Here is a 27,391-nt window from a genome sequence, read left to right on the forward strand (position 1 = left end):
ATTTGTCCCTTCGCTTCCTCCTCTGGTTGCGCCGTTCTCAGCGAGGGAAATTACCTTACAAAGAGGGCAAAGGGGTTGCCAATTGAAAGTAAGTTATTTCGTCAGGGTAAAGTGTAGTAAATAGCCCGAGGTTAGGAGGAAATAATGATATACAGTGGTGTCCAGAGGGAGACTGCAGCACGAGACACAATCAGACCCTCGCAGAAAAAGTTTCTGAAATGCTTTCAGAGGATGTATTTCATCATGTTAGATTACGACCGTGGATAGCACCACCGCTGGATGGTTATATCATATTCATATCCCGGTGCAGCGTCTCGGGCGTTGTGCACCAACATTCCTGGAGCGTAGTGCATGGGCTTTAGGACTGCAGGGTATATCTAAATTCAGCTATCGATTAACGTTGGAGCAGAAAAAAAAAGACACCACCTTCCGCAGTTACACAGCAGACTGTTTAATCCCCCCCACCCCCCCCCACCCCCCCCTCACACACACACACACACACCCTCACTGCTGCATTCAAATTATTTGCTTTCACGGTCAAAAAATCGAAGGGTTGTAAAAATTGACTTCCTGTACGGCCGGAGCGAAATAAATTCCAGCAGTATTGACAGCGGCAAAACAGAAAAGCTATTGCCCAGCATTTAATTATTGAAGACATTGATCAACAGAGTGATTTATTTGCTGTGGTTCGGTTAAAAGGCCTAATTGAGTCGCAGTGTTCTGTAAAAGGCTTTTATTTGGAGATTTGGTTTGGATCAGATTGCACGGGAGTCAGGAGGGAGGAACTCTGAGCCAATGTGTTTCATAAAGACTTTTGAAAGCAGGGTTTAATTTATTTATGTTAACAAAATAATTATAAATGACACTACTTATTGATTGGGCAGAGCAGACTTCAGAAATGTAATAGAAACAATTGTGCAGATGATATTTACATTCACAATGCGAGCACGTGGCTGGGTCAAATCCAGACTTATAATCAAGGCTTCTCCTTTAGTGCAAAATGCATAGAATGCATGCGCAATCAGCCGTCCCATGAAAATCACTCTCATCTGACGACATCATTGTACAGTAGAGGAGGACCTTATGGTCTCCAGCTATTAAGCTGCAGTCCCCCACCTCCCCCTTTGATCACTGGAGACCATGAAACTTTGTTGATGTATTGCCCTTACCGAGTTTATGGTCAATCAAATGGGATGCTCCGAACACTATAATTAATACGCCCAGAGGGATTCGGAGGCACATTTCAAACAGCGTTCTTGTGCTACACTTTCTGCATCTTTTTTTTTCCCGTTTGTTTAGCCAACACATGCCAACTTGTTATCAAGTTGCACAAGTTGCAGAGAAAATCTTTAGCAGTGGTCATAGTGCCAAAAACTCATCCCTTTTTCTCCATTTGCAGCAAGAGTAGCTATGTCTGCAGATGACTGCACAATCTTTCTCCCGCCTCTCCGTCCATCCTAAACCTCTGGCTCACACCAGTAACATACAAGGGGGGAGTGAGGGGGGGGCAGCAGGATGTTTTCATCAGAGTCCATCTCTTAACTCCACCGCCAGCGAGCGGTGTAATGATCTCACTTTAGGACGGAGATGGGAATGCCGGGATTAATGGCATTCCTAGAGGAGGGCTGGATCTCCAGGTTTGTCCCCGGCACAGTTTGAGACTAGAGGGGGGGGGTCGGCAGGACTGGAAGAAATTATGAGATAAAGAGAATTGAGAGAGGGAAAGGTGAAGGAGGGGTGGTGTCAGGGAAAGACACCATGGGAGGAAAAAAACAACACAAAAAAAAAAGTGGGTTGTTCGTTTTCTGGATAGATAGATCAGATGGAATGGAAGCATGCGTCAGAATGAAGGCAGCTGTGCTTTTGGCTTTTTGACTTTCTTGGCGAACACATGAAGTACACACACATGCTCCTCATCCCCCTCATACCAAATGTACACACACACACACTGCACATGGAGTTAAAGGCATCTTCATGGACAGGTGAGGGTTAGCTTTAGTGTTTGCTCTGTGCTGCAGGCCTGGATGAGCTCAGCCACTGATTTTCTCCTTCATTCTTCCTCTCCGGGGCTTTAGCCGAGGGAGCAGTGTTTAGCAGGCCCTCAAGGCATGGCACATTTACCTGCTGCTGCTCTGCCAGATAGCGGCCGTGTGTTTTTTTGTGCTTCCGTGTGACTGTATGTGTGTGTGTGTGTGTGTGTGTGTGTGTGTGCATGCTACAAGTTTACTGTGGGTTTTTCCACGAGTGATCTCATTATCATATTTCTCAAAACTGCACATCATGCACTTTATGGGCTTCCATTACTTTTAGGAGATCTCTATTTTGCGGTGCAGCTCCTATACAGGTATTGTAAAACTTCTGCAAATGAATTTTTTTATTTTTTTGTGTGATTTTGTTGAAGACCCTTTAAATAAATGCCGTATTAGGAATTGGTATGAACTGGAAAATGCTGCATAAGAATTGGCTTTGTGTCACATTTAATAAAACAGTGGGAGTTTTTTTTTTTTTTCGGTTCCGTGTTGCAGAGAGCAAAGCCGTCCTGGAAGGAAAATAAACTGTTATGCTTGGAAGTGTCTTTACTGTACTTAGTCGCACACGCATTTATCACGAGGTTGTAAATCTTTCTGAGTGAAGATTGTTAACGACTCTGAGAGACAGCGGTGGAAGCGCTCCGTCTCCTCCGTTAGACGGCTTGTGATTCTAGTTGCAGAAGGCAGATCCGTGGCTGGGATAGTACTTTACCTGGCTCAGGGACTCCCTTGGGCGGCCTATAGTGGAACACGCTGCAGACTGAGGGCCCGGGCCCCATGCTGGGCCTGTCTGCATCCAGCAGTTTATGGAGATGCCGCATATAGACTGACACTGACAGTTTGATGTCTGCCTGCTGCCTCTCACACCTTCCTGTTCCACAATGTTTCTATCCCTGTCTTTATTTATTTGTTTTAGCCTCCTCTCTTTCGTTATCACTTTCTATGTCTCTGTGTTGTTTTGTTTATGTAGAGAGAGAGCTGGCGAGGCACCTTTTGAGGTTATAGTGTGTTTCCCGGCTCTACGGGGTTTCGGTCAGGAAACACTCTAAACAGCAGTGGGTAGAAATATCAACGTGTGGTGGAGTTGTTTAATATTTCCTTTCCTCTGTAGATATGGACATGGGGGAAATATCCATCTCCTGGGATCCTGACCCCAAAGGAACTATCTGTGTTCCAGACGGAACTCAAACAATGACGTTTGGACAGGACAGGGGGGCTATTTGTGGTGTCGGGTCACTTCCAAGGCATCGGCTCCCAACCTTTCGGGACCCTCGGACCTCGGTCCATTTTTAGTGCGAGTGCAGGGAAAATAAGCATCACCAGCAGTTTGGCTTTTATGCAGCTTTGCATCATTTCCTCGCTTTTGATCGTGCTCTCCCCCATTCTGCCCGAATACACACACACACACACACACACACACACACACACACACACACACACACACACACACACACACAAACAAACTTTTCGCCGTCCCTTGACTCCTCCGTCTTTCCTCTGTCCTTCCAGCCCTAATGAGTCTTTCAGCTGAGCGGAGATAGACTTGTATTTATTCTCAATGAATAAACAATCATTCATTTTCGGGAGTGTGGCTCCGCTGTCGGTGCCTGGGGCCCATACCAGGGACAGATCAGCACCGGCCCCAGGCGTTTGAGGGGAATGGGGGAAATAGTTTTTTCCGGCGTTCACCGTTCAATGTTCTTTACAGTAAATAAACACAATGTACACAAGTGTTACTTCATTCTCCCACAGGCCTTTTCAGGATTTAAATTTTTTTCCAAAACAATTTATATACACAAATATACAGTTATGCACACGCACACACTGCTAATCTCATTACCTTATAACACTGACAATGCTCTAACTCCAAGCAAAAGCCCAGAGCTACAACATCATATACATTTTCCCGCCAGTCTTGGAGTCAGGTTCGAGTTCCCCAGCGGTTGTTTGCTTTTTCACATAAACTTCAAAAGTTTTCGGCGAGTGGCTCCGCGTTGTGGAGAGAAACCCACGGTGTGATGGAGAGCGCCGGGGCCGGGGGGGGACGGAGCAGCGCTGTGAGATAAATCTTTACGCGCATTAATTCAACGTTTCGGTCCGTGTGGACGAGAAAGGGGGAGGGGCCTATCCAAACGCTGTCCCTCAGCAGCGGGGCCCTAGTCCCTCCGAGGCGCTCTCTATTTACTGTAGGCCTGTGTTTGGGCTTGTGCCATGTGACACTTTGACCCAGTGAGAAGAGATTGTTGAGACTTGCATCCGAGGAGGGAAACAGTGAGCTGTTGTGAGTCTCGGCACAGCGGGGTCTGGCTTTGGTGGGATTTATCATTTTCTCAGCTTACTGACACGTGTGATTGGTAGTCCCTCTAAATCTCTCCGCTGGTTTCCCGTATGACCCTTCTCCGTTATTAAACGTTACACGATAACTTCATACACTCATTTTTTTTTTCCAAATGTAGGCTCAATGACACAGAGCGCTGTTTGTAAAACGTTTAATATCCCACAGCGTACATTGTTTATTTTTAACTTGTTGGATCTGGTTGTTTTTAAAATACCTCTAAATCAAATATACATTTTCAGGGATTGCAAAGAAAAACTACCCTGGTGTTTTTCTGCACACACGGCCGTCATTCTGACTCAGTACTTAAGATTCCACCACGGCTTCCAAACATCCCCTTGGTGTTGACATTAGATCCACGGGATCAGTGTCTCCCCGGGGCAGATGGTCTTCGGGGAGGGGCAGCGCTGGCTCCCTGGATGCCTGGATTTGTGCTGGAACACGCAGGACGAATCAGAGCACCTGTGTCCGTTTGGACATAGCTCTGCACATCACATGATCCGTCTGAGGCGGGGCCCCGGGAAAATGGATGGGGTTGCAGCTGGGGCACGTTGATGTCCAGGACTCATCCTGGCTGATCGAACTGACACGGTGTCAGCCAAAGAAACGACTCATCCATCTCTGCCTCCACTTACCACAGAGATGATGTCACCGAGCGCATTTGATGTTCTCTGTTCAATTTGTTGCCTGAAATTGTCAGTTTGACTGCGAATTGTCTTCACTCCTTTTGTTGAATTTAGTCCGTAAAATGCAAAACGTCCACGCCAAATCTCAAGTAATATACTTTTATGGGGTTATTTCTTTCGAATAAACGTCTCCGAGAGTTTCCCATTCCACATGCCCATGTTAAGTTATGATTTATCAATAAGGCTTACTTCTTTGCTGGGGCTACAATTCATAGAAGGTGAACAGGCACAGCGTCATAGCCCAGACATCTTTATAAGTCTTCCATCAGAGTGATAGCACATTGTCAGTTATGGGTCTGGGAAATGTGATTTTGAGGCGGGGGGCTCATGTAATCTCCAAAGTAGCATCATACTGTCCCCCCAAAAAAAGAGGATAATGTGGAACAGAAGTGCAGTGTTGTCCTCTGCATTAACCCCAATCAACTTAGGGACAGTAGAGAAAGACAGTGTGGGATATACAACCATTTTTTTCATTGAGACTCAATTTCATGCTCTCTTTTTTTCAATTTCTTATTATTTATGTGGTAGAATATTTAAGGAAACAAACTTTTTGCCCTTTTTTACTTCCCTCAGCCTCCTACTTTCTGTTTCCTCCGTGTATTCGGGTGTAAACTTCAGACTTTCCCTTCATATAAGAAATCCAACAAATTTGAAAAGTTCCTCGTAAAATTTTTAATTGTACAGAACATTATAAAACTAAAATATGAATACATTTTAATTTTATCCCCCTCGCCACTCAAAGCCTTTAACGCCGTCCTGTCCGGCAGACGTGACGTGTAGTTGTCCTCTGCCTCGTTCATCCCCACTGTGACAGTGGATGACAGGTAAAATGACCTCTGAAAGTGCAAATACTGTCACTCCACTGTCATAAATGCCCCATGCATAGCATGCAGGCAGCATGCATATTTATGATGCTGCATAAACACTGCCCTTACGTCACACCGGCAGGCCAACGCGTACCTCGCCACGCCACTCATCTCTCGCCCTCCAGAGCCCCGATGGCACGGAGCGCCAAAATGAAGAGACGTCAAAGAGAATGCCAGCCGTTGTCAAAGTCTACATGGTGAATTCCATCAAGGCACAAACCCGGAAAGAAATACCCATTAATCTGCCCCTAGGGGACTTATTCCCAAACACCACGGTGGATGGGAGTGCGGCAATTTCATCCTGTTTTGATTCGGCGGCTTCTGATGTGATCTAAAGTGCATGTCGAGGCAGTTGGGGGCCTGCTTCTGTGAGGTATCAGTCATCCTAACCTGCCAGAGGTGAGGGACTTTTATAAACTCTGATGATTAGTGGATGATGAGTCCGGACACGTTGCTGACTGACAGCTTCACCGCCCGAGCAGACGCCTTAATCCAAGAGGAATGGCGGGAGGTGAGGCCCGGGTATTAATCCTCTTCACGTTAGCTTCATGACAACCAAAAAAAAAAAATGCATGTTTTTACAAAAGCATTGAATAGGCAATTTGGTTTGCGTGTAAGGTGAGGAGGTGACCCTCTAGCTCTCATGCTCCTGCCAGTGAGGTGGAGTCGTGAGTAACCTGCATTCAGGGAGAAGCCCAAACAATTGGACACAACTGGTGTGAAATCCTTTTTGGTCCCCTGTGAGGTGCTCTGGCTACTCCGCCACACCTCGGCCCATCTTTCCTCCCAGTGGGGTGCCCTCGTGACTCGCCCCGGCTTCCCCTGGCAAGGCAGCCAGACTTCCTGTATGTCTCAGCCGTGAGACATTGCGAAGGGAAAAGGTCCGACTGCAAAATCCTGCAATAAATCCAAACAGGCGTCTAGCTGTTAATTGCTTTACGTCCTTTTTGTGTTCCTTTTGGCTACTGTAGTGAGTCTGACTTTACTAAACGTATTGGAATTGTCGTTGAAGAGCAAAGTGCTGTGAAGTAGAAAGGCAGTAAAAGTTGTTCCGACACTTATGCATGACCACACACATTCACTGCAGTTCAACCGCAGCACGAGTGGCACCGGACTGATTAAAGCTTGTTTCATGAAAACGAATGCTCTCCGACCCGCGCCCTTCCTAAATGCCGCTCTCCTACCTTGAACGCTGGGCGAAACTGGTTCAACCCCTTCCCGCAGGTCAGCTAATAGCGGAGACGTGTGTGAAAGATGCTTCCCCCCCCTGAAAATGAATCTACTGCAAAAAAATGTGTTTCCTCCCTCCCCCCTTCACATTTCACATAACCTCCGATCTCGAGGCAGACGAAGCCCGAACAGAGCGGGGGCTCCGGCGAGGATCCACCTGTGCTGGCGCTAATGAAACGAACGTCTAGAAAGTGACGAGGAGGAGACGGCCCTGCCAACATCCGACGCAGCTGCAGGTTCTCAAGGTCCACACTGAGAACGTGAAGCCCTTAAGGCAAAGAGTATAAGTTATTTAACTCTTCCATCTCGATGTGTGTTAAAGTCGGCGACGATCCCTGCAGGCAACTGGTCAGTGTTTGCAGCCACTGTGTCAGCTCTGATTCACAGACAGAAAAAAATGCCGTCGATAACATATTTCCGGTGTAACTAAAACAGCCACACACAAACTCCATCGTACCACTTTCTTTTCCGAGGCAGCGCCTTAGCAGATGGGTATTTCTCCTCGGAGGTGCGAGTTGATTGACGGGTGCTTTGGAATGTTGCGTGAAGCTGTTTCACAGTTCAGTGTCAAGGTTATGGTGCATCACACAAATCCGCGCTAATCGTAGCCCCTAGTAAGCTCCACCTGACAGCGAGAAAACTCCACCGACGGTGAATTGTTGACATGTTTTTCCGCAAAAAAAAAAGTGGCATTATTTCCCCCCTCATAAGCCCATTCACAGTAATGGGGAGCGCTGAAAGGATTTTGATTGTCTGCTAAAAGTATTTAATGCACAGCAAATATTTTAGACACCGCTCATGGTGCGGAAACAATAAATACAGTTTCCAGCATTCTCGGGTAATCAAGCAGAACAAAACAAACCCAGCCAGTGGGAGGAAAAGGAGGACAAAAATGGTCTTTTGGTGTGTTTGAATGACCTGATTCCTGTTTTTTTTTCTTCTTCACTGCCTGAGAATTTTTCCATGACAAAAGCAAACTATGAGTTATTTGAATATTCACCTTATTATATCCGGCTTCTAATAAATGAATGATACGATCACAATGGGAGTCTTTCTTCAATGAAATGTAACAGCATTACTCTGAAATGAACTGTATGCCTCTGCCCTGCGGTGTTTAAAAGGATTACTGGAAAAACACAATATCTTCTTTGTCAGCACTTAAGGACTATATAGCCGTGCCTCAGGATATCCCTTTCCCGAAAGGAAGGATTGCCCCATTTTATTCTTTTTTTATTTATTTTCTAACTCTCACGCTGCTCGTCACATTAACACCTCAGCTAAACTCCGAAGCAAAGACTCCCTCTTATAATGGGATTAGTCGGAGCAAAGTTGCTATTTTTCCTAATGTAGCGTAAAGTGTTGCAGCCTTTGCTTTCCTTTTAAGACGAGATACAAATTGACATTTTTGCCTTTTTTTGATGAGGGCAAAAAAAGGATGCAAAGAAACACTTTTGTGCTTATTTTTTTGGGTGCGGTACCGATTTCAAATATTTGTCCTACAGAAACTCTTACCTCTGCTTTTTTTTTTGACAGCCATAGCTTTCAACGGGACACTATCCTCCTGTATCGTCTAACACCCGAGGCCCTTCACACCCGTCCTCCCTGTCCCTTTCCAGATGTTCCGTTTTGACTTCCTCTCCATCTGCCATTCTTTCTCTCGCTGACAAAATCAATAGCAAGTCCATTTGCCATATCATACTGTAGCGTCTCCCCAAACTCCGGATGATAATGATGCGATGATAACCCAGGGGTGAGGCACATGGGGGAGAATATTCGACTGATCAATACAGCCGGTGTACAGTATGACAGTATGGTTTGCGTCTCATATGTGCTTCTTGCTGCTTAGAATATCAAACATTTTCATATCACAAACTCATCTGTCCTCAAAGGTCATTTCCTTTTTTTGGGAGTAATTTTTTTTTACGTAAATATAATACTTGGTGATTTCTGTCCATCATCATTAGCTACTTCAGGGTCAATTTGTGGGTCACAGCCTTGAATTTTCCCCCTCTCCTCTGTCCCTGGACAGTAGCAGTGATATGAGCCACCATGACATCACTCCGTTAATGTGCTCCTCAGCCAAAAAAAGAGCCGGAGATTGGCCCTTCCTTGGGGGGGGATTTCAGCGAGGGTCTTTTGCATTATGAGCTGCTCCAGCAAACCCCACTTAAAGGCAGCCTTCTGCCTTCCTAAACATGGATTTAATACCCTCATTAATGATATATGACAGGGGGGGATCAATGCAGACTGCGAGTTAGAGCCCTGGATCTGTGTGCTTGTGTGTGCGCGCGAGGCACTCGTACATGTGTGTTTATGTGTGAACGCGCTACTCGGCGCGCTGCCTTTAATGGGTACATGCTGTTGAACATCATAGAGACTGGAGTGCCTCTGGATACGTTTTCACCTCGCAGAGGAGAGGCTGGGAATAGCAGGCTGGGATGCCTTCGGAGGTCAGAGCAGCTAATTCCATAAATTACACAGAAGAGAAAGGTTTATCATATATGCTGGAACCTTATAGCTCCGGGTAGCTGTACAGCGCCACCTGTGAATGACGTATTCATGATATGTTTAAAGAAAATTAGAATCTAATGGATCATAAACTACCAGTAAGTAAGGATGGAAGAGAGAAAATTATAATACAAGCTCAAAGCATATTTTAGCATCATTTTTGTAATCCTGATGGTAAAGTTGCCTCTTAATTTAATAAATGATACAACAAATCTGAAATAGTTTATGGATTTTCACTCAATTTCATTACAAAATGCCTAAAACATTGCAATTTTAAACAAAACAAAACAAAATCCCTCAAAAAACCTGCGATGCTGGAGGGACTGATGAAGATGATGGGGATTATTGATAGTAATACTACTACTGTTAATAATGATAATAATAAACCTTATTTTTATTTGCACCAATCATATAATGAATGCAACATTAAATCTTTCGCCGGACACAAATTCAGTACAAATCTCTATAACACTCTATTATTAAATCTATTGTTTGTTAGTTTCTATGAAGAATGGATATGAAGCATATTATAACAACACTACTATTTAGAGAATCGCTGTACGAGAACTATGTATCTCCAAAATGGCTAGTGACTTTCAGATTATAGTTGTCTTTTGTGTTGTGTGATTAATAGAAGAAGTACGAACCTTTTTCTCAACCCATAAAGGAACAAAATTCAGAATCACCGAATTTGGAGATGTATGGTTTTCTGACAGCGACGATCAGTAAAATGCAAATGTGCTCTCTGTGCTGCTTCCTATTTATAGTCAATACATTATATGCAGTATAGTCCTGCATATCCAATGTATTGTGTTTACAATGGGATGTGCGGTTTTTAAAATATCGCTGGCAACGCTCCATAATAGTGAGATACTCCATTCTCTGTATAAAATATACAGTTGACTGCAGAAGGCACACTGCCAGACACATTCAAATAATCTCCACCGCTGGGATTGAATTTTTACAGTTTGCACAGCGTCAAGGTTAAAGCCCAAGTTTTAAAAAAGCAAAACTGAAGAACCATCTACTTGACCCCGTGACCCTATATTTGAAGGGACCCGCAGCTGAGGTGATAGCATGTAATAAAGCCCCGAGATCAAAGTTGGGATTTGATTTCCAGCCAACGCGGCCCGCTGAACAGGGTCCAACAAGCCCATCCAACAGCCGTGGCAACCATTCAGCGCTTTATTTTCTTATTAGATTGCTCTCCCAGAATTCCATTTTTATCCACATAGATCTGGCCAGTGAATCACCATTAAAGGGCCCATCAAGCTGTCAGGCCATCCAGAGTGCAGGTGCAGCGGGCCCACTCCACTGTAAACAAGCAGCACAGACCCCTGAATAATGGAAACCCAGACTGTTTTATGTTGTTCAAGGGGACTTAAAGAGATTCATCTCCTGCTGCTTTTCACCAAGTTTGCTTCACAACTCCAGGCTGAGCTGCTGAACGTTACAGCCTTATATGAAGGGAGAGGGAGGGCTGGCGAGGAGCAGAAGAAGAAGAAGAAGAAGAAGAAAAAAAGGGATGTGTAGGGTGAAGGAGGGGGCTGGGAAAGAAATGGAAATCTTTCCCTACATTCTCAGACAATTACTGTGAGCCTGTGCCAGAAAGCTTTGTTTCTGGAAAAGGGTCTAAATGGTGCATTTTATGCCTGGCTGAGCACTGACACTAAAAAGCTGAGACTTCTTCATATCTGACAGATTTTCTTTCATTATCTTTTCTCCATAATTTCTTCAGTAGTTAGAGCGACTGCAGTTCTTTGTAGAGCAGCGAAATGTCTGACTTAACTATTCGAGACACCAGATAATTGCCCGCCGGTCCTTGTTCCCCCCAAGGTCAGAGAGATAGAATGGGAGTGCCCAAGAAAAACAAATGCAGACCATAGTGTAGTTGTCACACGCTCCACTAACACATGTGAAGGCCTGGCTCCTCTTTTGTTCTCAAATAAATTGCCCCGAAGAAGTGCTCACACATAAATGTGTCCCGCATAAGCTGAAGTAAGAGGGGCATTTTTCATGATTTGCGAGAAATGGTCCTCGGAGTTTATCTTCTGTCGTTGAGTTTGAGTGACATCAACCCCCTCCATTAGATTATTACTCACCCGAGATGTTTCTAGAAAGGGTCTGAAAGTTTTTTTTTTATCAACACAGAAAGTGCTGCATGTTTACTTGGAGAAAAACATTCAAAGTGTTACACTTATGTGAAAGTGGATTTTTTTTTTCCCCAACCAAGGAATCTGAGCTTGAACTGCCTAAAATGATCTGAGAAAATCTTCCCATTACGATCCAATTGGAAAATGTGAGCTAGCAAATGTGTGCTAGATATCGCTCGGCGGGGTAGTTAGCACCTCCGTACCTTGTCTTTGAGGGTGTCTGGTTGTCATTAGGGCTGATGGGCAACAGTGCAGGCAGGTGGGGCTCGCCACTTTAGGTCCGCTGACAGTTTTCTAACTGTAAAAGATATTATCCAAGGGGAATGAAAACAGCACTCAGCGGGTCCGTCAGGGAAGACGGACAAGTTAAAACAGATGATGCACGTCCCGGCGACTGCCCCATCATTTTAGTGCCCTGCTGCACATGCAGCTGCGGGAGAACCGCGGGTCGCCACATCTGGCCGGGCTTACCTCCAGGCTGAAGGCTGGGGGCCTGGGGGGACAGACAGTGGAGACTAAAGGAGACCTGTCAGAACAGACCAAACAAAAGGCCTCCTGGCTACTGACAGGCTAAATGCAGAGAGGACCCGAGACATGGGTTCGGGCTTCTGTTTTGTCCCCCGTCAGCCTTTTCAAAACGACACCTCCCAGGGAAGAGGATGGCTTTTATTTCACTGTTTACAATATGTGGCGAGCTTCTGTTTACGGTAGCTGGGATGTGATGATGATGCATCTGAGTTACCCACAGCGGGGAGCGCACGGTATCCACAACTTCCACGCTTAAACATGATGTAATACTTTGAAACATAACTTTTGCTTCGCTGAGATATAATTTGAACACGTGTCAAAGTAAACATCGCCTGGCATCGTATTGAAACGGATCTAAAATAAACAGCAAACAGGATAATAATATATCAAAAGATACTGTTTTTTTCCCCTGCAGCTCTAATTGCCTTCAAAAACACTGTGAAACTGTGGAGCATGTTGAGATTACCCAAACAGTAAATTTGTTAAAGGGCTGATGTTTCTAGTCCATCAAACCGCTGGATTTCCCCTCCTTGCTCTGCGGAGGTACAGGCTCGTGGCCTCTGGCACCGAGGACTTTAGAGGAGAAGAGGCCCGGGCCAGAGAGGGCGTAGGGCAACACGGGGTGACTGAAGGACACAGTGTGGGGTCACACTGGGGCTCTTCCTGCTCTGCATGTTGCATGCCCCAGTGCTCTGGAGGCCAGAGCCTGATTACTGTGCTGGGATCCAGCCGCAGAGCGTTTTCATTAGGGAGAGGGCCAAGATCATCCAGGAAGGTTCCGGCCCATTAATACATTTGAAACGCCGAATGAAAGGAGGGGAGGGGGGGGCCGTTGGGGGAGTTTGAAAGGGGGGGCTGTGGGTTATTTTGAAAGGGGAGACCACTGTGGAACGACCATGAGAGCCTTAGTGAATAAATACCCTGCGGATCATCTTAACCTCATTCTACTTTTTTTTCTCCCCCCCCCCCCCCTCTGTCCTCTCTCTAAGATCTGCAGCCAATTTTCCTGCAATTTAGGAGAAATTGTTTGTGAAATCCATGTCAATCCTTCCACTGGGAATCCATTCACAAAAGATAGAGAGGGAGCCGGGCTCGGCTGGATGGATGACTGCAGCGAGAACGGGAAACAACGTATGGAGAATCTGGTTAATGACATCATCCGCTTCCCGTCTCCCAACTTTTCATGCCGACAATCACAACACGCTTCAGAAACATCTTTTGCGTTCACACTTGAAGTAGCTCGGAGCGATCAAAGTGAACTTCGTCCATGTGATACCAGACGATGATACACGTCTGTGATGCTTTTGCGATGTGTTTCGAGGTCCCGGGCCCTCGAGGGGGTCGACACAAGCTTACAAAAAACGCTGAAGCAGAATTTCCCAGGGTTTGTATTATCTCACACGTACTCTGCTCGAGCACCTTCATCTGCCCGGACTGATAGAACATGCAAGGAGGCAGGTTGGTCTAATTATACTGAAGGTTAACGGCCCATCTAACCTCTCTTTGGTAAATATGATATTTCCCAAGCTAGTAGTTGCACCACTGTAGGTGTTTATTACCAATAACCACATCAAGCCTTCACTGCTGGCGGGGAAAAGAAATCTCCTCAGGTCAGTTACCGAACTAGTTAATATTTTATCCCGCGTAGTGGTGTAATGACCGCTATTGATTTTTCATCATCTCTTATTAATGCAGTCTGGTGCCACAGCAAAAAATGCTAATCATATATTAAGCCCTCTACATTTTTCATTTTAACTTCTTCAATTACCGTAACTTAAGAGTACGTCTCAATTCAAGGTCTCGGAGACCCGTCAGCGGTATTTCAGAAGTCTGCTGTGATGCGTCTCCCGGCTGCCTTTTTAATGTGAGTTGTTTTAAATAAAACGGTAACAGCTCTCAGCAGCCGGCCGGGGAAATTAGTGTTGGGCCATGTTATGCAATCTATGAATTTCCGCACCGATCTGGGGGCTTCTTGATTCATTTAATATATTAACAATAGAGTCCAGATATGGCCTTGTATGCTCCACTGGCCCCAGCGCACGCCACAGACAGTGACCCTGCCAATAACACAAAAGCCATAGTGGGCCCCGCCAAGCCGGTGCAAAGTGAGCTGTTAAAGCCTGACGTGTGTTTTGTCATTGAAGCACGACAGGGAAGAGGCTGACGGTAAGCACTGAGCAGAGCTCAGGGAGCAGCGGGGGTAAAAAGGCTCTGTGACTTGGCAGCGGAGATGGCGGTCCGTGCCAGCACAGCTGTCCGGCAGGCGTCTCATTCAGAGCCGTTCCCAACGCGATGGCGACGTCCAATCTATCACTACAGCAGCCGGGCACACAAGGACACAAAGGTGTAAACCCGGCCTGCAGAGGAGAAGGACTCAGCAGAGCTTAACACCTCCGGATCTGTCCTCGTAGACTTGATTTAATTGGCTTGCTTATCTAGAGAGGGAGCTGACAGAATATTTTGACGTCTTTATGTGTAGGTCAGTTTTGCAATTACGCTGTGATTTATTTCTTTCTTTTTTTGGAAGGATTCCCTGCAGCATATCTTTTGTATCCCTTCCGTACAAAGTGCTTCTTGTTTACTCAGCCCTTACATGGACGTCTACACATGCCATCCAACAATGGAAAAGCCGGGGCAAACCTCAAATCAATTAAAATTTTCAAAGTATGTAATTCAGTCAACTGTTAATAACTCGCGGGGCGCCAGGCCCCGTGGAAACCCTTTGTTCGGGAGACAATGGCGAGAGGAGATTTTATGAGCAGGCGTTTCTCTTGTGCCAGGTTTTTGTTTACACTTTCATTATTTCTCCACTATATTATCTGATGCCTACATCCTGGGTTCCAATCCCTTGGTCAGGTTTTAATCTCCCGACACACTCAGCTCACTTCCCTCGCTGTCCTGTGCCACGCGGGGAATCGGAGAGGGGTTATATTACAGCACATGAATCAAGGCAAAATGAAATGCACTCCAGACGCTTTCAGATGGTTTTAATTTATGGCAGAGGCCTGCGGATAGAGAAAAAAAAAATGCATTAAATGTAATCTGATCACTTTATTCGATGCTGAATTTATGAGCAATCGGACCCTCGCTGGCTGAGTGACTGGTTTTAAAAATAGACTGTGTGATAGATAACGGAGCTTTAACCCTAAAATATGTTGATAGTATTAACAATAATACGATTTATGTTTTTTATTGTCAAGAAAAGGGGAAAAGTAAGAAGACACTTTATCCACTAGCATCAGTATAGACTCCAATTAAACTGCTCTGGGATTAAAGTTACCCCACGGTTTATTTAAATGATTTCCGCAAATCTGCAACCTCACAGAAAACAAGACGGTTGAGAGGAACTGTGTCTGTGGAGTCTGTTTGATTTTTACAGTGCCAATTTAGCTGGGATTGACTTCCTCCATTCCCTCTATTGTGGTCTACATTCCATTGATGTCTCAATTGTAAAAAAAAAAAGAAAAAAAAGAAAATCATCTCACATTCTGTGTCCTCAGAGATCAAATCAATTTATGAGTGCTGGATATCTGTCGTTGGAGCAAATCCATTACGGTCAATCCAACCCAGCAGGGCATTTGGCTCGCACATTAAGAGGTCCACAGGCATTTACAGCGGAGTGAGGAGACGCATCAAGTTTTAATGCTCAAAGCCACAGAAACCAATGAGGGATTAGTCTGACTCATCACTTGACATTAATGCCTCGTGGCATTAAAAAGAGGAGTGCAAATGCTGTCGAACAAATATTTTTTTTCCTTCAAAACACAAGTGATCTGAGGTTGTTGTAATCTTTCGCTCTGTTGAGCAGATAATGCATGGCCACAAGCAAGAACATTAGCATACAATCACACCATTTGTTCCATCTCGTGTGTGTGTGTGTGTGTGTGTGTGTGTGAGAAGACTTAGGAAGTGCATCCATCAGCAGTTTCAGTCCTGTGTTGAAAAACAATATTGCCTCTTCCTTCCTTCAACTCTGACCCCCAGTGCAACCAGTGACACCTGGTAAGCGAGGATGTTCCAGTGGAGCGGGGAGGATGTGTCTCCTTCGAAATGTACTGTATATTTGGGAAAAGCACGGAGATGCGTGCTATCATTGTGTTCTCAGGCTCGGACAGAGTGTCTTCGTTAAGAGGAGATGTTGATGTTCTTCTGACAGCAGCTTGTGAACATCTGCGTGAGGAAGCCCCCCCCCCCTCCCTCCTTTCCCACCACTGTGAAATCAAGATCAACTTCAAACCCAGTGCTTTTGCCCATCTGCCTGCTCTCTCACTCCACTTCATGCACACATTCCTTCCTCCCTCTCGGTGTCAGAAGACACACTTTAAGTAAAACACTCGTGTCACCACATTTTCGCCATGCTAGTGGCATTACAGATGGCAATGTCAGTCTGGTCGGGGGCAGTTGTTCCAACACTTTTAGTTCGGAGTGAAATCAATTGGATGGATTGCCATGAAATCTTGTGCAGACTGTCATGATCCCCAGAGGATGACACTGACTGACTTTTGGTGATCCTGGCTTTTTCCTCCTGCATCATCGGCAGGTTGACATTTTGGCTTTTTGGTGAAGTGTGACAACTATTGGATGGATTGCCATGATATTTGGCATTGTTGCTTGTCCCTCACGTAATGAAGTGTACTAAGTTTTGTGATCTCTGACCTTTCATCCGCACCGTCATCAGATCAAAACCAGTGGCAGATGGATAGATGGATCTTTAACATACAATTTGGTGTGAAACTAAATTCTCCATTCTTAAGAGAAATCACTTCATTTTTCATAATATTGTATCCACACAGTTCCCATTATATAGAATGCATTCAGCATGTACACTGTTGAGTTCATGATTGCATCACAAATGAGTGACCTTTATTTTGAAGATCTGTAGAAAACCCAGGAATGAAACTCCTTCATCAAATTGCACAAATGACAAGTAACTTTTAACAGCCGCGTTTATCCTCAGCCATCCCAGAGTAACACATGGTACAGCAGGCCAACGGAGAGCCGTTTGACTTTTTACATCTGAAACCACAGAGGGGGAAAGTGCATATCTGCAAATCTTTGTTCAAAGATGACGCACAGAGACTGCAAATATATTAAAAAAAAGCCCCACGAATGAGGCAATAACTGTAAGGGATGCATGTGTTGAGAGTCTTTTCATCCGGCCCTTTTCTCCAGCTGTACGGCACCTATCTCGGAGTAATTGCTACAATTGTACTCAATTGTAAAAAGGCCTGTCTGGATGTAAACAAACCTTAAAACACACAAAATAAATCACAGGCGGCCATGTTTTGACAAGTGCATGATGAGTGTCCACGCACTTTGTGTGTCCCGGTTTACAATTAGATAAGCCAACTCCTACCCACAATCCCTTTCAGAGCCTGCCGCCCCGACTTTCTCTCTCTCTCCGCGTGACTGCTCACACAAGCTCTTCTTTTAATGTCAACTTCTGAGCCCAGTTTAGCAAACTTTCTTCAGTTAAACAAAGAGCGACTACTACTGTATTCCATTTCTTTGCTTTCTCCACTGCAAGTGTTGAAATAGTTACAAGGACTTGGCGGTTGGTTCTGTAAAGATATTGAAAGGAAGGGGGGGGGGGGAGAAAAATACTTTTGGATCTTGAAGAAATTATTCACGGCTGTAGTTCAGAGGAGCGCTCATGTGATGGGCTGTGACAAGTGTACCGCTCTAAGCGCGTCACTGCCAGCCTGGAACTCGGTGCCGCACGCCTTCCGCAGACACCATTAGTGCTCTGAACTGGGAGAGCGGCTCGTCGTCGCACTCTCGCGGAGTGTGTTTTGAAGGCTTCGCCATGTGATCTGAAATTTGAGTTTTTGCTTTTAGTCTGGAGTTTCACGTCAAGATCCCCTCAACGTTATTCTCCGATGTTGATCGGATTGAGCGAATAAACACGTTTTCCGTTTCTTTCTCACTTAACCCTCACCTTAAAAATCCCTTTTTTTTGGTGTGATTTGAGTGATTTGTAATGAATTTCTTTTACGGAGTGAAAATTCTTTTCAAAATGACTTCAAGGCGCCGTGGTGTTTTGTCTGTAATTGCCCCGTCCTGTTTTGAGGTCCAGACAAGAAGGATTTTGCATTTGGAGACGATAACAAAGGATGTTCGCTTCGGGCCAAGCATGAGGACAATGACATGTCACCCTTGTACACACACATCAGAGAAAGTAATGGGACTGGGGCCATCGCGGACTACCATAACGACCCCACACTTTCCTCTCATGCATGTATTGAGATGTGTGTGTGTGTGCCTTTGTACCTTTTTGGTCTAGTCTCTGTCTGCGACTTGGCCCCCAGCTATCCAGATGAGCCGCGGAGTCGAAGTTGTGCACGGGCGGCAGACCGAGTGTCGTCTGATGGGGAGAAAGAGGGTTCAAACAAAACCGAGCCTGTGAATTATGGAGCAAAGCTTGCTCAGAGCATTGTGTAAATTAGCCTGGTTACATATGCACAGGCCTCCTCGTGCCCAGAGGTCATACACCAACCTAAAGACAATGGTGACATCCCTCAGACGTTCGGCGCTTTGGTCCGGACAACAAAATTAACAGAACATAACCATAGAAAGCGTGTTTTGATGTATTCATATATTCCGTATTTTATTTTTTAACCCAATGTAGTGGAACATCTTTGTCCAGCAAGTTTTTTTTTTTGTTGTTCTTTGCCTCGCCCCCGTCTTTCTGCTTGCAACTCATCGAACGCAACGTTATCAATAAATGAGAGCGAATGGCTGCCTCGTCCTGACAGGTTATTATTGATCCGCTTCAATGTCCTGTCAAAGTCAGATCCGCCAATTTGCAGGGTTGGACTTAGCATGTAGTCCGTCCATCCAGGAGCTGCGAGTTGTGAGGCAGGTCGCCGGCTGACCGGTCAGACAGCCGTCTTAAAGGGCATTTCACTTCTGACAGTGACAGCTTTAGAGGAAAGGGTCGAAAACAAACAAGTCCATCTGTCAGGACTGGAACAAGAGTGAGGAATCTTGTCTGCTCGTGATTGCCTGGAAAAGAAGTTTAAAAAAAAGAAAATTTAAAAATGTGTAAAAGTTTGAATAGAAATATGTTTCATGTGGCCTATGAACAAAATAATTGCAACCTGTTATGCTACATACACATGCTAAACATTCTGTACGAGTAATCATCTTAAAGGGTCATACCAATCTCGAGTTTGGACCTTAGCTTAGCTTAGCTTAGCATAACAACTGGACAAATGGGAGAAACAACCAGCCTGTGCAGCCACTGCTGAGCTGTCCGTGCAGAGTTGCATTGTGGGTCATGTAGGCACTAGGCATTCACAAGTTTGAAGAATGCATTCAGTCAAAAAAAACAACAACATATCTCTGGTTCATCAGGGGTTTTTATACCTGTTTTTTACTGTCCATTGTGAGTCTTACATTGAGTGCAAATCTCATTCTGTTGATTACTCCTTTAACCGCCAGATGCTTTACTATTACGATTACTATTCCTTTAACTGGTGCTAATTACACTCTAATCGTCAACTCCAACCAATAATCCCTTTTCTTCACTCCTTAAGTCAAAGACGCTCTTCCTTTCTGATTTCCCTCCTCATTCTGTCCTTTTTGCATTCCGCTGGATAGCCCAAAGTATTTAATACATATTTCTTCGAAAATGTAACAATAATATACCATCAATAAATAATATTGCAAGTTCATATATAATGGATAGCTATCGATGAAATGTGTAGCATTACTACAGCGGACCTGTGGGTTTTATCAATAATGACTTCAACCCGTAGCTCACTGCTCTACCTTAGCTAAAGTGACACTGATGCTCCTGAGGTGCATGTGTGACCTATTGTTTAGAAGGAGACTCATCAGAAGACTTGGGGGGGGGGTACGCCGCCTGTGTTGTCTGCCCAAGCAGAACCCTGTGAACCAGTATACCTGCAAACCTTGAAATGCAGATCTGAGGCCTGCTGAGGAGTGATGACAGCTGTCATAGCCGTGTGATAAAGTCAAACAAGAGAGAGCGGAGTAAGAGAGGGAGAGAGGAGAGTAAAAAGAGAAGAAGCAGCAACTTCAACACTTTTGTGCTGAAGACACATGCTTTCCAACAATGGAGGGGGGGGGGGTAGTGTGCTGAATCCTGCTACTCAGCACAAAATGTGTTGGATTGAGAAATAAATAACGGCTGTGAGTGACCACTTGAAACGCCGCTGCGCTGCAGGGGATTCTGCTTCCTTTGTTTAGATGCTAATATGCTGCTGTGATAGCAATATAGAATGAAGGGGTCCTCCTCTGCCTTTGATACACATTACCCCTCTGCATCTTTTTTTTTACTAGCCTGGCACAACAAGAATAGTATCCCTCGGAGAGTAAATGAGGCCCTTTTTGTTGCAGGCTGACCTGCAGGCACTGAGCAGCCATTAACATAAGCATATGGGTAATATCTAACATTGCTGCCTTCTGCTTTTGTGTACAAAAAATAATGATGCCTGGATAATATGGCTTTGTTGTATTGTTGTACAGTAGTGTGCGCTTCCCCGGAGGGGGGGGGGGGGGACAACAGAATAGCCTTCGATGGTCAGAGAAGGCTTCCAATTCAGATATCTCTTCATATATCCATATTTAATGTACACACTTTTCCAGTTCCAGGTTGCATCCTCAGTTTTCCGTGTAAAATGAGGCCGCCTGTCACACGCAGGGTCGTTGCGTTGAGGGTGTGTGGGCAAACCGAAGTGAGACCCCGGGCAGGAAATGGATAGGAGGGGATCAGAATGAGTGATGGAGAGACAGAGTTCAACTGGGGAAGAAGGAAAACACCAAACTAAGAGCAAGGACCCTCTCAAGTTTCATTTTAATAGCACAGGGCCATTTTTCTCCCTTTACGCTAAGCACAGGCCCGGCCATTAGGGCCTCTCTGTAGAATGTGTAAACCTCCTGCTATTAAAACCACAATTTGCACTGTCAGCTGCTATGAGCCAAATCTATGACCACACTACAACCCCCTCCCCTCCCCCCTGCATGTCTCAGACCCCCTTTTTTTCCCCTTTTGTAACAACTTTCAGGCCACAATAACCATCATCAGTTAAAGGCGGTGGGTCCATTACACTTCCCCTGTTCACACAGCCCTGCATTAAGCTAATATTATCTATTCCCAGAGTGGCCCCGGCCCTTCACACACCCCATCAATTATTAATCTCCTTGCTCACAGCTAATGTTTGGTCTGAATTATTTAAACCTATCTTCATTTATCAATAAACATAAATGTTAAACAAAGAATGCTGATGAGCATAAATTACACTGTAAAAAAAAAAGTTTATGAGATTATTTGGATGGGAGGTGATTTATGGATGTGATATTTAATGTTTCAAAGGAAGGACAGGGGATTGTGATGGCAGGGAGAGAGGGAGGCATTCGAGGGTGGTCATTTCGATTATGGTCAATACTGTTAGCACTTTAGCAATCAAAAACACCAAACTGTAACTTGGTTTTCATCTCGTCCTTTTTTAATGGATGGATTATTTCACGACGTAAGTGAATCCAAATCTGTGTCCCAGATATATTCGCTGTTGTTGAAAGCTCTTACATATTAGCCCCGGTCCTCCCTGGGGTGCCATTACTGGTCAATACCCCTGCAGTGAGAACAAAATGAACCCGCGCCTCGTGAGATGTCCAACCTGTTAAGAGGAGAAATGAGCAGACACGAGCACCACCTCTCTGTTGGGCCTCGCTGTGAAAGGGAGGCCTATCCCGCCCGCCGTTGACTAATGAGGGAAAACAGGCAAACGTCACAGTTCTCCCTAAGCAAACACATTTGGATATTATGGATGACCTATCCAGGCAGGAATAATACGAGCCCTGAAGGGTGTGAAGGAGCCCGGCTTGGGGGCTGACTACCCTGCTAGACGGACGTCCACTCAAGAAGAAGTCAGTGCCGCTGAATGCTGGGAAATTCCTCGCCATCTTGCCCTGTAGAAGAGAGGATGGCTTGGAAGATGGGAGGGAATAAATTCAGCCTTTCTATACCGGCGTAGAATTTCAAGAAGAGACAAAGGAGGAGAAGTCGGCGTGTGCTCGGGGAGGATGTCGATGGAGTGGGCGGGATTGGTTCACCTCCAAAAATACCCAAGACTCTCGTAGCCAATCCACCTGTTATTATTCAAACAGTCTGAATCGACAGATTACATTTCACAGAGCACAAAGAAATGGCCGTCTGCAATCGCAGAGATAGGAGAGAAAAAACGAGAGCAGCCGCACATTTTTAGTGACACCCAGGGGTATGTTTCTTCATGTGATTTTAGATCACTCGCTGACATTTTCCCTCCCGTGCTCAAAGTCCAAATTTTATGCCCCCCCTTCCGCGCAGTACCTCGCCACGCCGCCTAAATCCCCGTCCCCCCCCCTTCACCCTCCCCACCTCCGCGCCGCTGTCTCCTGTGTTAGGTAAACAAGGCGGAACCCCCTCGTCAGCGTGGTTAAGCTGGCGGCTCGTGACAGAACGCTGAATGAGTGATTTAAGGTTTCAAGTGAGCAGCTTTCACAGTTAATTAACCTGCTGATGGCTGTGCATGTGCGGAGAGGAGCGAGGGATTTCGGGGGAGGAAACCCTCTTCCGTCGTGCCCGCCATTTCGAGTCGAGACAGCCACGCGCGTCGCCGTGACACCGAGGCTAAAGTCTTCCGGCAGAGCGATCACTCATTGGGTTCTCTGGAAGCTGCTGGTTCTGCAGGTTTAGCTTCGTCGTCTCTCTTTCTCCATTGTCAAACGGGAGGAGACTTATGTCGAGAGAGAGGGAAAATCAAAAGTATATGTGTACATGATTGTCATCACATCTGGCCTGCTGGAAGGCAATTAAGTTGGAGCCCATGTGCTTGACAAGTTTGCAGATATTTGGACATGATCTCCTTCTTCTCCACATTCTGACTCAGTAATTACGGAAGCCCTTAGCCACTCACTCAGGAAGACCTGTTACCACTGGGATGGCTAAATACCAGCGACTACTTCACCCCTGTGAAATTTTCAGGAAGTTGGCTGTTAAGCCGCATTTAAATATGAGCTAATCACTCCCGCTGTAAATTTCCCAAACACTTGCCATTCACGCTGGGAGGTCAGGGACTTTGGGGGTTAGATGTGTGTGCCTGACTCGCTCTAGTGCGACTCGCGATTGGAGGGGGAAAAAAACCACACACACGCCCGCTCTCACACTTTGAACGTGCAACATTAACAGTCATCAATGGCCACGGCGCTCTCACCGGGTTTCTTCACGAAACTCGATCTTTCGGCGTGCTGAAAGCTGCTTCTTCACCTGTTAGCAGAACACCCACCGCTCTGCGGGGTCACTGTGTGTTTTTTCTCTTGGTTTGCCACCCAGGCAGGAGTTGCATTGCAATGGGAGGATAGTGTGTGTGATTCATACCCTGATAATTACAGTGTGTGTCCTCTCATTTTTAGCAGCTGACTATTCAAACAGATGTTGTATGGAGATATGCCCTGACAGGGATTTATGTGTTGCTGTACTTGCTGCAATTTAACATTTTTTTTTTTCCAGAAGACGAGTGTGATGTTTTAATTGCGTTCTATAAAACTTTTAAGGATAATCTTTATTTCCATAAAATGCATTATTTTAAATGTTGCTATAACCAGTTGATCATATCAACATAATGGCATAATTGTCCTCCAAGGTGGAGCTTTTCATGTATTCATCGACATGGCAGTAATGTAAAAATCTTGGCTAATTTACATCCTCCTTGAGGCAGTGCAGCAAAACAATTTCCCAGCGAGGGCAAAAGAATTGACAAAACCAAATAAGAACATGTAAGTCATTATTGACTCTTAGCCTTTTTTAACTACTCTCCTAAGGACGCTATAATTGTCTCTCCATGTATATGACTAGCTCCAGGTTGTTTCAGATTGCCCCTTGATGAGTTCATGTATGTAGTCTCAGTAAATTGTACAATTGTGGTTTTGTATTGATATGGATTGTAGGGTAATCAGGAACGCATGTGATAACAGATTTCTCTTTTGTATTATCTTGTTGAATTGATTTAGGGAGGAGAAGATATGTTGCATTAACAGCATTACTGCTATATAAACCCATATAATTGCTTTGTACATGAGATTCTTCTAAGCACACATATTTTATGCTTTTATTAGGCCCATTGTATAAATGGCTATACATGTAAAAACCATAATATTGAATTATTTATAATTATAGCACACTGTGCATATAATATTAAATGTTTTTGAGTTATGCACGGAAGACATCGGAGACGTTTCCAAATTCCGCGTGCGCTTGTGATATTCATCTCTGAACTCAGAATAACATACTTGTTAAAGTGCTGAAATGTTGAGTGAATAATATGTGTGTTCATACACGCCTTGCTTCCTCTTTTTTTTTTTTTTTTCTTCCTCTGAAGGGAAATGGGAATGTAGAATAGAACGCCGCGCCACTGATCTATGGGACTCAATGATGCAGCCCTCTCCCAAGGCACTCTGGGATGCATTTAGGACATGCATGGAGAAAACAATGGCGGGTGTATTACCAGAAAAGATAAATCTATCTCATTAATCCCTTATTCTCCCAGGCTGGGAGGCACATCTAAGGGAACATGCAGAAGCAGTATTGTACGCTAGGATCTTTCACACAGATGGGCAGAGGAGAGGAGGAGGGGCCACGGTGTCAATCTGTGCATCATTAGACAGTGCAGCGATGGCGAGAGGAAGAGAGGGATTACCAAGATGTGGCTTTCACAACAAAATGATCAACGACGTCTTTGTCTTGTCATACAGAAGATGCTCTATCCATTTTTCTTTGAAGCCGTTCATCCACAGGAAATTGAAGTATGCGGTGGAATTAAAGCAAAAACAAAAATTAAAATATATATTTTTTGGAGTGGTTCAGCGATTTGGTTATTTTAATGTTCTTACCATGTTCTTCTTCCTCAATCTTAAATCCAATCATCGTATTTATTGACTCGGTGGAATTCTCCCCGTCAGTGGTTTTCGAGGCCCAGAATTCCCCTCGTAACCTTATTCCGCCGCATGTTCAAATTACCACCAGTAAATTCGATCGATTTCAGTCAAAAATGACATTGATTTTTGGCCCATCTGAAATGGCCGGGGAGTCCATAAAACAGATAAATAGGTCATAACCATTTTACCAGCCTGTAGAATCTCACAGGAAGATTTAAGGGGTCATGAAAGCCTGATGGTTAAAAATGAGGCTTGTAGAGCGTCCTGCAAAAAGGCCAACGGAACGTTCCAAGAATGCTGCATGACAAAAAAGCTCTATAAATGAGAACGTGTTGATGGCTGACGGCTTTGAGAACCAGATGTGGAGAGAAAATATTTTTCTTTTGTGTAGGAAGGTCTTGGGTGTATACCAAGTATTATGTTAAGGTGAACACATTTATTTCTTTTAATAGTGCTACGAAGAGCACAAATGGAAGCAGACTTAACGGGCTGGAGTCTAAGTTGATTGCAAATTCAATTAGGCAAATTCCTTTGCTAATTTCAGAGGCTGGTTGATATGTGATACACCTGAAGCCGGGAGATTTTCCTCTGGATAAGGGCACTATATGAAAAGCCTTTGGTTTAAATGGTTGTATGGTTGTTTGAATGGCTCCACTGTGCAGCCAACTAATGCTTTCAGTTACGGGGACCACTCCCTTGATTATTTCTTAAATAGCTGATTCTAGACATGAGCATGTAAACGTCTTTGGAAGTGTTTTATCACAGCGCACACATACACTCATGTTACCGCTTCACGATTTTCAAGACGTAGAGAAGTTTTGTAAACTGTAGAAGTTGCAAACGTGAAACTCAAGGAGGTCTGTCAAAATAAGTGCTTTTATTCTTGTCAAATCAACATTGAGCAGGAATCAAAGTGTGTAGACATTTAAAGGCTACTACTGACCTTGGTGCCTTGCTCCAGGGCACCTCAACGGTGACTCAAAAAAGTAGTGCAAGCGCTATTGATTCACCTCCAGTCAAACGTCATGCTGCCCGTATGGGAATCAATCTTCCAATGATTTTTCCTCTTTTTTTTAGGGTATGACTACCTTCTTTTTAGGGTATGACTACCTTTTTTTTGAGGGTATGACTGTGGGTAAATGTGTTTGAGTTGCACTCTGAGAAGCAGCGGGTCGATAGCCAGGAGTGCCTGTGTTGTTGACAGGGAAAGCACTATTTACTAATTTATTTCTCACCTTTCCCTAGTCTGGACTAAGAGCTGAGGAGGGGGAGGGGGGGAGCTAGATTTCAGTCCTGGCAACCTTTTATTTCACCTGTCAGGACGGTGACGGACATACAAGTGCTTGTTTGCTCTTCTTGTCCTCTTCAGCCGCATTGGCCGTGACAGGCTGCACGGAGGAAATAGGCGGAGTGCACCTTTTCCTTGTCTTCTTCCTCCTGAGGCATCATTTACTACAAAGAGAGGGAGAGAAAGCGTGGGGGGCGGAGGGTTGGGGGTTGGCGATGTGGGCTTTAAGGTCGGATCAGGGAAATGCCCGTCCATCTAAAGGAAGAGAACATGTTCAATCCTAGTCAGGCAAACTGAAGGCCAAACCCCCAAAACTGTATTCAACACCATTTTCATACAAGCCTCCAAAAACAGTGGATGATGGTGTGTGTGTGTGTGTTCTGGTCAATCCTCCAGATCACCCAGATCCTTCATACGGTCTCCTGAAATGTGTGATATGTGCTCCTGTAACAAATTCAATTCAATGCAAAATAAAAGCTGAAGTATATGATGTATCAAACCCCTTTAACATTGCAGTTGCTTGCAGATCTACGTGGGCCTTTAAAAAAGGGAAAAAAGTGTCTTCTTCTGTGCTGATTTCCAAACTGCAGCTCCTCCAGACGTTCAGCTCGGCAAAACCCACATAATGACATCAGATTATACCTCTCGAAACCATGAAAATAAATATGTCTTTCTGCAGCCACGGCTTTGGGGTTTGTGAGGTTGGAGGGCCGCTGCTTTTTGGACATGCATGAAAGGTTTTGTCTTTATTTCGCTGATTTATCTGGAAGTAGTGAGACTTCCTCTCTGTAAACCGCTGAAGGTTTAATGATAGATTTGTGGAACACG

Source organism: Eutrigla gurnardus (assembly GCF_963514095.1).
Source record: "Eutrigla gurnardus genome assembly, chromosome: 7".
Classification (NCBI taxonomy): Eukaryota; Metazoa; Chordata; class Actinopteri; order Perciformes; family Triglidae; genus Eutrigla; species Eutrigla gurnardus.